This window comes from Homalodisca vitripennis, chromosome 6, assembly GCF_021130785.1.
Source record: "Homalodisca vitripennis isolate AUS2020 chromosome 6, UT_GWSS_2.1, whole genome shotgun sequence".
NCBI lineage: Eukaryota > Metazoa > Arthropoda > Insecta > Hemiptera > Cicadellidae > Homalodisca > Homalodisca vitripennis.
The window spans coordinates 79971325-79985469 of NC_060212.1; positions in this window are offsets into that span (position 1 = coordinate 79971325).

Here is a 14145-nt window from a genome sequence, read left to right on the forward strand (position 1 = left end):
CGTATTACGGTATATAAGGGAATAAAATGGGAAAGCACAAAGTAAAGCCAAACAGATTGAAACGAACCGTCAAGCGAGGAAGAGGTCTGGTTTCGAGCGCTTTGCAAAACGCCGGATCGGTCGCTGGAAATCTTTTGAACCGTGCAATTGACGCTCTACCTGTCGAACTCCATTTACCTGGTGGGTACCGATACTGTGGTCCAGGTACGAAATTAGGGGTGAGATTGGCAAGGGGTGATAAGGGTATAAATCCCTTGGACGAATATTGTAAAAATCACGATATAGCGTACTCAAAATACAGGGATTCCGAACACCGAAGAGAAGCCAACAAAGAATTAGCCAAAAGAGCCTGGGAAAGAGTCAAATCGGCAGACGCAAGTATTGGGGAAAGAGCCGCAGCCTTAGCTGTAACAGGAGCCATGAAGACCAAAACAGCCCTCGGTGGAGGGAAGAGGCGGAAGAGCAAGCGAGGGAAGTCCAAACGTAAAGGTCAGGGTATGTACCTCAAGCCGTATCCAAAGAGAGGCGGTGGGGTAAGAAAGAAGAGGAGGTGTTGCAATAAAAAAAACGTCGATACCAGTAAAACCGTTATCAAATTACGAGCTAGTACACTACGCGAAACTACTTAATATTCCGAATTTCCGTGGAGTTTATATGAGAGACGCTCTACCCAAACGCCCACGATCGTATGAATCGGCCATAATTAATCTGGATAACTCGGCCGGTGAAGGTACACATTGGGTGTGTTACAGGAAGTTAGGTAACAGGGTATACTACTTTGACAGTTTTGGTAACCTAAGACCACCAATAGAGCTTATATCATACCTAGGACCAGACGTTAACGTACGGTATAATTACGAGAGAAGACAGAGAGAGGGCTCAGTAGTCTGCGGACACTTGTGTTTAAAGTTTCTCAGCAGTAATGTTTTCACTTAGCGGTCCTGCTCCACAGGTATCATGCGAGGTATTTCCTCCAATGGACGTGAGCGATGGGGAGTACGAAATCGGCCTAATTGACCTCTCCACATACTATACGATTCCAAATATTGAAACGGGAATAAACGATATGTTTTATTACGGTGACAATAAACAAATCAAGATAGCAGAGGGGTCGTACGAAATTGAAAATATCGAAGAATACATCAAATCCCATTTAGGCGCGGATGTGACATTTAGTCTGAAAGGAAACAATAACACGCTAAAATCCGAAATCACTTGTAATAAAATCATACACTTTGACAGAGAACAGACAATCGCTCCCCTACTAGGGTTCAGTAAAAAACCACTTGAGCCAGGTAGGGTACACACATCCGATGTCCCCATAAACATAATGAATGTAAATACTATACGCGTTGAATGCAATATCGCACGAGGATCCTTTCAAAACGGTGTAGAGGGACACGTGCTGCATGAGTTTTATTCTGAAGTGGCCCCAGGCTATAAAATAGTTGAGAAACCCGCCAATGTAATCTATTTACCGGTGAACGTTCGTAGAGTGAACAACATTTCCGTAACACTCAAGGACCAGGACGGCAGATTGATTAATTTCCGTGACGAGATAGTCTCACTACGCTTGCATATAAGAAAACGATAATGGGTCTAGTATTTAGAGAGTTGCCGAGCCACACACTGATCAGTAATCACCGAAAGGTGGCAGCGTTAACATCAAAGAACATAAAGTTTCTAAAGTCTCTAGGCTTTAAGTATGGCGCTTCTATCGATAGAGTCCGGAGCAGTGTACGATGAAGTCGTAACGGGGTGGGAATTTCATACCCATAAACCGTACGCCTCGTCTACGTTTAAGAATAACGATGAAATCAGAATACCGATTAGTCAGCAAGACATAATTACAGCACCGTTCGAAAGCTTCATACATGTTAAAGGGACGCTGCAGGCTAAAAAAGCTGACGGCAGTGCTTGCAATGTAAATCTAGTGAACAACTCAATGGCACATTTATTTGATGAGATGCGTTACGAGTTGAACGGTCAAGTAATCGATAAAACACGCAGTGTCGGCATAACTACGACGATCAAAGGACTGGTATCTTTTAAGGAAAATGAAAAAATGAGTCTGGCTAACGGAGGGTGGCTCGGGGCGAATAAATCCGCAGACGCTGTTAAAGAGTTAAATTACGCCGTTCCCGTTAGGAAATTGATGGGAATTTTCGAAGATTACAAAAAGGTAGTGGTTAACAGTAAACAAGAGTTGGTTCTTCTGGGATCCGCCTCTGATAACAATGCTGTAATTTCAGCTGACGCTGGTACTGTTGATCTTGATATAACTGACTTGTACTGGAGGGTTCCTTACATTACAACATCAGACAGCCACAGGTTAAAGCTGTTGCGTATGGTCGAGAAAGATACACTGATTCACCTTCCGTTTCGATCATGGGAAATTCACGAGTACCCCAGTTTGCCGCTGACAACACGTCATAGTTGGACAATAAAAACGAGTACCCAAATTGAAAAACCTCGTTACGTGATTTTAGGTTTCCAGACTGGAAGGAAGAACAATTTGAAAAAAGACGCTTCCAGCTTTGATCACTGCGATCTACTCAATATCAAACTGTTTCTGAATTCACAGTACTTCCCGTACGATAACATCCATGGTGACCTACGCATTTTCTACGACATGTTTACCATATTCCAGAGCTCATACTACCAGATACAAGGTGCCCCTACAGTTGATTTCAACACGTTTAAAAGTAACGTACCTCTCTATGTTATTGACTGCTCCAAGCAGAATGATTCAATAAAAACTGGCCCCGTAGACGTGCGTCTGGAGTTTGAGACTAAAAACGCTATTGCTGCAAACACTGCGGCTTACTGCTTAGTACTATATGACTCACACCTGGCATACACTCTGCTCACGGGTAACGTTAAGCGGATGGTGTAGGAGCGGTGGTGGGGTAAACACTTATAAGTAGCTAAATTTTGTACGTGTGTCTCATTCTGTGTCATGGAGAAGCTAAACAGTTTTCTAAATGAGCCTGACTCGATCGAGGCGACTCGATACCTAACATTAAAGAACGAACTACTCTACAAGGTCGAGGGCATGCGAAGACTCTTTGCTCGCTTTAGACCTACAGTTAGAGTGCCCAGTGACTCTTATAGATACGGCCATTTCAAGGAATGCGCGTGCGCACGGCCCGACGCTACGTCAGGTCCTGACACTTGTCAGTCTCACTATATGGATTCATACATTAGGGGATCGATTACGATTTTGGATCAGTTAGCTGAAATGAACGATCCGTTTCTTTCGAGATTACAGGTTCTACTTGAACCCTTCCGTGATACCGCAACACAGGGGCTGTATTGTTTAGGGTGGGGGTAATTGTTAGGGTGGGGGTAATTGTATAAATTGAGCGACTCCTACACCGACTTACATTAACTCTCTAGTGTTGAACACTCTCGCAAAGATGGCGCTATACATTTACAGTTATAAGGAAGAAGAAGAGAGGGAATTATTGGGATACCTCGACTGTACTAATTTTACATCCTATGCCGACTTTTACGATGTTAAGGACTTTAACAAAATTGAGGTTTGTTTTGAGGTAGACGATGAGCCCGAGGCCTACGACACGGATGATGAGGATAATCCTATTAAACAGGCTATAAATAGGTATAGAGAGGGTATAAAAGCCGGAGTGTACACTTCCTTGTGGAAGGACGGAGAAATGAAAACATGTAAATACCTCGACTGTGCTAATTTCACACCTAATAGTACGTTTTATGATGTCACGGGTTTTGACAGAATTAGGGTTAGATTTTGCAGAGAGGATGATGTGAAGCTGAAAGGGTATAAAAAGGATATCAAAAGCGCATGTACACGCTTCCTTGTTGAAGGACGGAAAATTTAAAGCGATTAAAACCATCGACTGTACTAATTTAACATCCCATGGCGACGCCTGGGATGTGAGGGACTGTGACAAAATTTATGTCTCTTTTTCGATAGATCCTTTCACATACGAATGGGAGGAGGAGGTGGAGGGGGAAGAACCACCTGCTAAAAAATCTCATTGGTCGAAATAAGCGCGTCTCTGATTGGTCGAAATGCTCCTGTCTAAAAGTAAAATTTGAGAATTTACGTCAGACGTTGAGATGGAGTCGCAGACTATGGACGTGGAACCCACGCGGATTCCAAAACGTAAAGAGCGTATCAATGCGTTAACCGGGGTTTTTCTTAGATCTGTCTACTTTTTGGATAGTGATCTTTCAAAATGCGTAATTGTAGGGTTTGTTAAGAATCGGGGTGACTCTCTCGGAATACTGTTTAAGGGTAAAAAGGGATGCGTTTATTGGTCACACGATGTGTTCAATCAAATCACTCCTCATTTCAATTCCATAACCCTGGCTCTGGAGAATAAAACCAAATTTTATATTAAATCGGACACGGAGGAGGATATCAAGGTCACAAATGTTTTCGGTCGTATGCACGTGTTTCTCTTTGACGGGGAGCATACTTTAACGCTTAACGAGGCCGAATGGACTCAGTTTACAAAAAACAGCCTTCCTCTGATGTACATTGCTCTCAGAGACAATTTTATTACCGAAGAGTCTGTACGGTTTACTATTCACGCACTAGCATCAGGGTTGGTAGAGGAGGACGTATTTGCAAAAGCAGATAGTCAGGGACTCCTCTGTTCCACAGCTCATAAATTAGCTCTTGAAGTGGCCTTGTACAAACGTTGGCCCATTGGATGTGGCAGTAGTTGAATTTCACGCATTTCAAGGCAATAAAAGACCCTTTATTCTTAAAGAGCTCGCGATCGTGGGAAACTCTTTTCAATGTCAAATTATATTTAAACCACCTTTTCCTAGAGAACGGTTGAGCGCCAAAAATCGTACAACAGCTCGCTGGCTTGAAGATAACTACCATAAAATTTCTTGGGAGGAGGGTGATTATCCCTACAGAGCTAATGTACTTCGCACTCTATGCAAACCCTTTGCCGTGATTTACACGCGCGGGTTGGAGAAGGCAGAGTTCTTGAGAAAGTTTCACGGTGATGTCCGTGAACTGGACGATATAGTGTGCGAGGAGGCCGGCAATCCGTGTAGCTGTAAAACAACACACAGGTTTGCTTGCTCGTTGCCACAACATACGTCAACCGAGGATCCCAATGTGAAATGCGCAATGATTGCAGCAAAGTGCCGTTTCGAGATCCTTAACAAACAGCTGCACAATACCAACGCTTATTAGTATCGGCGAGTGATTAGTAAAGGGGCGGAGGGGTTCGGCATTTAGTTGAGAATCCCGACGTGTTGGCTTGAAAGGACTCGCCGACGAGTCACATTGAAAGGCTTCAATGAGTAAAGTGACTTTTGACTGTATGTTAGATACGAAAAATTCTAGAGCGGGGTGAGTGATTGGTAAGCTCCTAAGGCTGGCGTAAAACCTGTAAGTCCTGGGGCTCTTTACTGCTCTTACGGCAGGCCTAAACTCCGTAAGACCGGGAGCAGTTGTGTGTGTGTGTGACAGATACCTCTATGGCAGGCCTAAACTCCGTAAGTCCAGGGGTATGTACCTCGCTCTAGATGCTGTAAAAAATAAAAATATAAAAAATGTAAAATTCTCCGGTAAGTTTTTGAGTCACATTGAAAGGCTTCACCGAGTAAAGTGGCTATTGAAACTTACAGGAGGCAAAAATATGTTGAGGAGCGATACATTGTAATGGAGTGAATCGCTATCGTGTACAGCGGTGGTTGGGGCTGTACACAAATACTGGTCACATTGAAAGGCTTCACCGAGTAAAGTGAAAGAGTGAGAATAGGCCTACTGGGGAAACTCACTATAATAAAAAACGCACTGGGACCCCTACGGCCTAGCCATTCTGGCTTACCGTGGTGTGGAAACGTGGGTCACAAATTGCAGTTAATGCGGTGCAAGTGCGAGTCTCGGTGGGGGAGGGGCGTTCGCGTATAAAAGCGCGGTGCATCGGCTGCAGCTGCACTTGCTGTGATAGCTTTGCTATGTCTGTGGCAACTAGTTTTACCGTTTTCGCCATGTTGCTGTTGGTGGTGGCTGGCAACGATCTCGAGGTAATTATTGTTTTGAATATTTATTGTTCTATCGAGTTGTCCCTCAACACTGTTTCTAACTTGTAAAGTGTTTTTTAGGAACAACCATCCACTTCAAACGGTTTGCGTAGGAGTCAACCGATCCCTGTGCCCGGGGCTATCCGGGATCGATACTTTACTACGGATAGCGGGTCTATAGTCCATCTGAATATGGTTAGCTCACATTTCAATACTCTAATTTTTACTCCATAGGTGTGTGGCAGCTTTTCTAACTTTGTTGTTCTCTTTTCAGAATAATGGCGATGATCGGGCTACACTCCCTGTCCTTCAGCGTGAGGTGACCAGGGTCAGTACACTATTGTTACCGTTGCATTGTACTAATTATGCATTACTGCAGTCTCTATAATCGAACTCTATTTCAGAACGAGTACGAGGCCCAGATCCAGAGGATGTTCAGGTCTGGGCAATGGGTGACCACTCAACGCGGCCGACTGCATGTCATAAGCGCCGGTATTGAAGAGGTGATTACCATTATCCTGTTTTCCATTCGTGCAGTATTAACTATAGACCTGTCTGCTAGGTCCCGTAACCGGTGGCGGGACCCGCAATGTATTAATTCACTTGAGCTTTAGGACGAGTCTCAACCATCGACTCTCGGGTGGACCGGTGATGCTAACCCAAACATCACTCTCCCCTCTGACATCTCTGAGGAGAGTCTAATCGCTGCTGCCGATAGGGTTATAGCCGAGGCGTCGACTTTTCCCGACGAGGCGACTCAAAGCGTGGTGATGGAGGAATCTAATTCCAGCTCAGATGAGGCGATATCGGTTAGTATATATGGCATAGTATATATTGCAGGTTTCGCTCTGTTTACAGAATCAAAACATGGATATATTTTGTTGACAGTTGAGTACTTCTTGGGACTTCCGACGCAACCCCTCGACCCGTAGACAGTTCTCTGAGGATCTCTCTCAGTTCTATCGGAGGTTGAATCAGTCTACTCCACCAACAGTCTCGCCCATCAGTAGTGGCTCCTTCCACTCTGGTTTCTCCCCCGAACCCTCCTCACAGGAGTCCCTCATATCCATGGAAGTGGCTGTCGGCTCGCCACCCCTGCTCTCACCATCTGCAGTACGTTTCATTCCCTACATTATCCATGCCACTCCGTAGTGTTTCATCTGTTTAATTCGTTACCTATGTTACAGGACAGAGATCCCCATTGGGAGGCAATGAGGGCGGTGTCAAGGTCCTTGAGTCTAGTCACTCAGGTGCATCACATCGGTGAGGAGGCCATCTACGAAAGCGAACCGTAAATGGTGCGGAGACCCGAGGAGGAGGAGTTCCGTGCCGCCACTTTGGAGGAGATCCGCAAACGGTGGATGGTGCGGAGACCCGTGGAGGAGTTCCGTGCCGCCGCTCCAGCCGCTAAATGTTTAACCTGGGTACTATACGTAGTGCGGATGTTCCGAAACCACATCCAGGCCCACATCGAATCACCACATCACATAATAAGGTACGATTCGTCTTTATTTCTCTTGTTTAGTTTACCTTCCCGCCAATTTAACATTTGAGGTTATGTTCCCCTGTTCCCGCCAACTGGGCGCAGCCATCTTGAATACGCGGGAAACCAAAAAAGTGAGGTTAGGTTCCCCTGTTCCCGCCAATTTTTCCCGCCCCCGCAGCTATATTGGAATTCCCTCCGTCCCTCGTTTCTCCCTCACCGGACCCAACAAATCACCGATTTTACCGAAAAAAACACCGATTTTGACACCCCAAATCACCGATTTTACCGAAAAATACCGATTTTGACACCCCAAATCACCCCAAAACACTAGGATAAGAGTGTGAGCAGGGAATTTCTCCCGCACATGAAGGGATTTCTCAAGCAAATGAGGGAATTTCTCCCTCCCATAAGAGCCCATGTTAGCGCCAAATCCGCGCGAGGTCTACTCATATTATCTTTGACAACATACAATAAAATATGCAAAAATGCTACAGTACTTATCAGATCACAACCAAATGTTTAACGTTGTACAAAAAAAACAATATGAACGTGGATTGAGAGACATAAATGATCACAGTTTGATAAAAAAGTCGTAGGAAAACATATTATGTTAAATATATTTAGTTCAAGTGTAGGATGGTGTAATCTAATAATGTTGGAATATACCAAGTTTATCAGATATCACTAGTTAATTGAATAATGTAACATCGTAGTTATTCCTTTGAAGAGCGACCACTGAGCAATCTTATCCATGCATGCCACGCGCCTTTGTGGTTTGGAAGTGCACAGAAAGCCGTTGTTACAGAAGGTTACACCCTAAATTCACCTGAAAAATAACGCATCGTTTCAATGATTTATTGTGATAAGTCAGTATTTTCAACGCTTAGTTACATCCAATAAGGTATTTATGTAATATTGCGAGTGTGTGTGGGGGGGGGGTAAAACATTTAATACTCTGTTAAACCTGAAAATATTTGAAATATTCATCCGCATTAGATCACGAATAGAAATTCTATGTGTGTACAGAGGCCCCCTAACACTCTAAAAATCCATTTAAAGCAATAGAATGTTGAAGAATCAAATAATAATAAGTATGTGGCTGTTACAAAGAGTAATATTTGTACCACATAGAGTTAAAAGGTACATGGTAGGTACTAATAACATCTCTTCTGTTCATAAAGTATAGCAGATTAGCAAACAATTAAGGGAAGTGATACAAACCTATTGTAGGCAAAGTGAGACTGATGATGTAAGGCAATCCTTATCTCATTAAAATATGTCATACAGTACGAGGTTGTGAACACCGATTTTAAGGACAAACTAAGATAAGAGAGCCAAAACATGCTATACAGTAATAATACCAATTTTATAATACATGCTTATAATTATATGTAATACCTTTAGATCAAATGCTCGCATTTAAACTAGTGCACTTCTAAGATTTTTATTTAAACTATATAATTTAACTTTCATAATAAAAAAATAAGAGTTAATTTTTTATCCTTTCGTAACATAGTTTTCTAATTGTTTTTACAAGTACATCCAATGTAAAGGCGGAGCACTAAAGTTTTCTACATATAACCTAGCTATGGTGGTAAGGCTAAATTCATATGTGTACCTTATGAGACAATGAAAAAACCTTTGTTGAATAATAAACAAGGTGAAATTTTATAATCCTTTCGTCTAAATAGAAATGATAGAAAGGGCTCATTTATATCTTCTTCTTTAACTTCTTATTCCAAGAACCAAATCAGTGACACCGTTAGATATTAAATGAAGGATGTCATAGAGCTGAATGAACATTTATTGTGATACAAACTCTATCATAAATGAAGGCAAACGGAAAGGTCCATAAAACCTTTTGTTAAAATATCATTTGTCACGTATTTGACAATACCTGATTGTTTGAGAAAATTGGAATGATGGTAAAATTGTAATATTATTACACCTTAATATTAAAACACAAATAACTCTTAGGTAAAGTCTCGCAAAAAACCACACCAAAACGTTTGTCACAAGACAAAGAAATTTTTTTTACAATATATCTCCTTTTTTGTCGGTATTAAATGTCTAAAACAAAAATACAACTAATGTGTAAAGTTGAAAACAACGACAATACAAAAAAGGTCTTGTTTATGTATTAAGATTTCTCAGCTGAGGAAGGGCAACTAATTCAATCTTATATAACATGCAGTGTTACAATGTTTGGTATACAAAGTAAATAAAAACTGCTTTTCAAGAAAGTTCCTAAATCCTTTTTCTATTTTAGATTTTAATTAAATTTAATTATGACAATTTTTTATAAGCCATATTTTCATGTATATTATGAAGATTAGAGAATACAGCATATGAAATAAGATGCATGTAGCCGGTCGAGCTGACTAAGTTTCTATAATTAGGCTGTTGTATTCTATAATTAAAAAAGTATTGATAAATAAATTTATCCGCCATTTTGTGTCATATAATTCTATTATTATCATAAAACTCCCTACTGTATTGAAAATTCTCACATTTAGTGGCAGTCAAATATAAACTTAATAAATTTTTATACAAGGAAATAATGTTTTTATAAAAAAAACTACAATAATTAATATTTATTATTCTAGTCAACAAACTATTTATGTAATATAATAAACATAAGAAGGAATTTTGCAAATGCCGCAAATGAAACCCATTTGCGTTTGATAACGATCTCGTCTCATACCGTTGATGGCGGTCGGTCTAGACAAGGCTTAACACTGGTAAACTCACTAATTACTATAACAAAATAAATTACAACTATAAGTTACTTTATAATGATTTGACTAAAATAAATACATTACAGTTCACAAAAATACTTAAATTGCCTCTTCAAATTAATACTCTAACACCATTTATTTTAAAGTTAGTATAAATAGTAAACATAAGGACATTATTTGACATCGTACATTATTTTGACAATACCTTCAATAAATGTATATCGTTCTTGCAGGCAATGCTCAGTACTGTTTCCATCTTCACATCTGTTAATTATTAATGTTATATTATAAAACTTTTTTATATTAAAATTTTAAGTTTTTAATATTTATAATAATTATATTTTTTATTTATTGGTTTAGCATTAGCGAAACCTCTTACACTTGAGGGACTGGAAGTATTCCATTTTTATCTGTCTATATATTGGTATTTTAGTGTTTCTGCCACGGTGATATTTAAAAAATCTATGAAACATATACTCTTAAAATTTTGGATAGAAACCTAACGTTAATATATGTAAGACACAGTTTGACAAAAAGAAAATGGAAATAAAATAAATTCTTTGCCAAAGTGCTCTTACACGTAGACAACACAGTATAAGAGTAACGATAAACTGTAATATAACTAACCATAAACACTTAAATACTATCTAGCTGATTAATAATACCAGATGTTTGAAACACTTCATTGAGCTCCATCATATTCCAGCACAGACTAAGTAGTATACATACTACTTCGATTTTACAAGTTTTGTGAGAAACCAGTTTTGGTGTTGCTTCCTTTACCACCTAGAACATTAGTATATGTTTAATAATAATCCATTAAGATTTACTTACTTGCACAATATTTCAAGTAAACTTGGTTTGTGCGAAATTATGTAGAGAAATCGAAGACATATGTTGCTATATATTGAATAATTATAAAATGTAGGTTTTTGAACTTAACTCTTGTCATATATTTTTAAAGAAACAACTATGCTAACAGCCATGATGCTAGATATATTTAAGTCTCGACAATGCATGTAAACTAAGAATTTTAATTTATTGGTAAACTTTGAAGCTTAGTTTAGAGATGTCCAAGTTTTCTATTGGAGTGCCTAATATCACTTAGCGTAATAAAGAGTGGAGGTGCCCATAAAGAAACATATATTATATATGTCTGCATACATTATGAATGTTAGATATACCCTATACACACTATAGTTCATACCTGACAGAACTATCACCATAAATGGCAGGAGACACAGCAGTTTGCTCTGACAAACCGTCTTGTTTACTGCACTCAGTTCGCTCTGAGATATTTGACCTAGAATGGAAATCCCTATTTTATATATAATCCCGAAAATATGAACAAAATCTTAACGATATGTTACTAAGATTAACAAACTCTACTAGTAATAAGCAATAAAATTTTCTTCCTTTTCGAAATATATTATTTTTACTTAGTTATTTTTCAGATAATCAATAAAATTTGATTAGAATGTTATTGGAAAAGCATTGGTGTAGTTTTACTGTATCACAGAGCTTTAATTTATAAACACGTAATGATCTAGCTAACAATTAAGTATTACACAGACAATTGTCTGATGCGGTTGTTCTCGCAGTGATATAAAAATCTTAAAAAGCAAAATTTTTATCAACTTTACCTTTTTAAAGGCTTAAATAGATTCTAGTCACCTTTCCCCCCAGACTAACAATATGAGATGAGTTAGGGCAAGTTTTAGGGCTCCATTGTAATATTAAAGTGATCATCCATTAATAAAAATAATATTTTCAACTAGAATACCCAGGAAGGTGAGATTAAACAGTCTTAAGTAAACTGATGGTAGTTATCATTACATGCTCAACTACATATGTTATGAATCATTGCTACAACTGAAATACTTTAATAAATTATGTCAGTATTGACTTAAAGTTCATACAAAATCTATTTTATTGAAGGTAATTAATTATAAAAGAAAATCGGGCGTATCATATGTTAAACTAGTTTGCACGTCAAGAGCTTAAACTTACGGGTATATGCATTGCTTAATTTTTAGCTTACAAATAAATATGAACACTTTGGCATGGAAATTGTGAACTTCTACACACATATATCATATAGCGTAGCTTTGTTGGGAAATTGTACAAACATAAATGTTATAATACCTTAGTTTTTGTTAAACCCTTATTAATCTAGATGTATGGAGAACTACTGAAGTGGTAGACACATACCGGTGGCTTACAAACGCTTATCCTTTTTTAGGAAGGAGTTATATTTTTTAACAAATTGCCCAATTCATTACAAAAAGCTGTAAAGAACAAAGCATTTAGAACCGTCACAAACCGCGCTACTTCCAAAAGATTTTACATGAGTGTTTTACTTACGTTTACACCTGTGGCTGATGTCTATCAACAAAATTTATGTCTAGGCTATAACCTTTCATTCTACTATTGTATATCCTTAAGTGCCTAAATAATTTTATCAAAATTATATAATATTTACTTAATCACAAAGGAATAAGTAGGTGAATGAATATAGTTTAAAAATATCCTTATCATAATTACATTACATTAAATATTATTAAAAAAAAGTTGTGCATGCTAGTAAAATATTCTCTTTGTTTTTAGTAATTTATTTTATTTTAGACTATTCATTTGAATGTAAGTTGCATGTAAATAGATTTGGTTATGTTAATAATATAATACAATTAAAATATGAATCAATTGTTAACTCAAATAAAACTTTTATTGGATGGTAATTTGTTAATTAAATAAGAGGTTTAAGCACTTAATTTTTTGTGTAATTATAAATATTTATTATTTATACAATATAATTGTTTTAATGCCAGTCACAGATTGTTCTATGTAACTTGGCAGTTATTTTTAATGTACTAAATTAGCATACTTCATTTCAGAGATTTATCTTAAGGGTGATTTAAGAGCCACTTAACCTAGATCTGTAGAAAAATTGTCTAAGTTCTGAGAAAGGGGTTTAATTGTGAGCTTGGATACCGTAACACTCGAAGAAAAGCTGTCAAGTGCAGTTTTCTACCACGTGTGAGGTATTATTAAATGTGTTTGAATGAAAAAGCAAATAAAAAATAAAACTGTAATATTTTGACAATAAACCCATTATAACTCGTATTATTTGAGTAATAGGTAAAAACATTGGTTATATAACTATATCCTATTAACGTTTATACACTGACCTATTCTAAGCTATGACATTTAAATTTTCATGCAGTAATAATGATTTGTACTTAGTTATAAGTACCTGGAAAACTAACAATTTGTACAGTAGTTTATGAGGGATTTTTGAATTTTTTAAAATACTTCTTAAACATATATTTTTTGTTATTCGCTTAGGGAAGGAACTTTTATGCCCAATGACAGAGGATACCGTAATTACTTTAGGTTAGTTAGAATTAATTATTAGTTCAGTTCAAACTATTTTAATAAACCATTCATGGACTCAATATACAAAGAATCGAGTTCATTAAAAATATATATTCAAAGAGAAAACAAAAAAAACTCATAAACGGCGCTATTAATGCTAGAAATTAAAAACTGTTTTGTAGGTAAAATAACAATATATATGATTGATGGTTATATTAATGCAGAAAAATTATATTTTACAAATTCAACAGCAACCCCTTACCGAGGTGCAACATGATGAAGTGAAAATTTTACAAAAGAGTGAACACTATGGCAAAATAGGTCAATCTTTCTGTAGCTTGTAATACCAAGGAAATTATTCAACCCAGTGGCTCGGTAAAGTTTTACATACTGCTGGGATGTGACACCAGGAGATTTAATTCCTAGGAGAGCTTTGAACCCAATTATTAAACTCAATCATTACTGTTATCTGTTTAATTTAGAGTTTTATACCATATTGGAATTCAAATC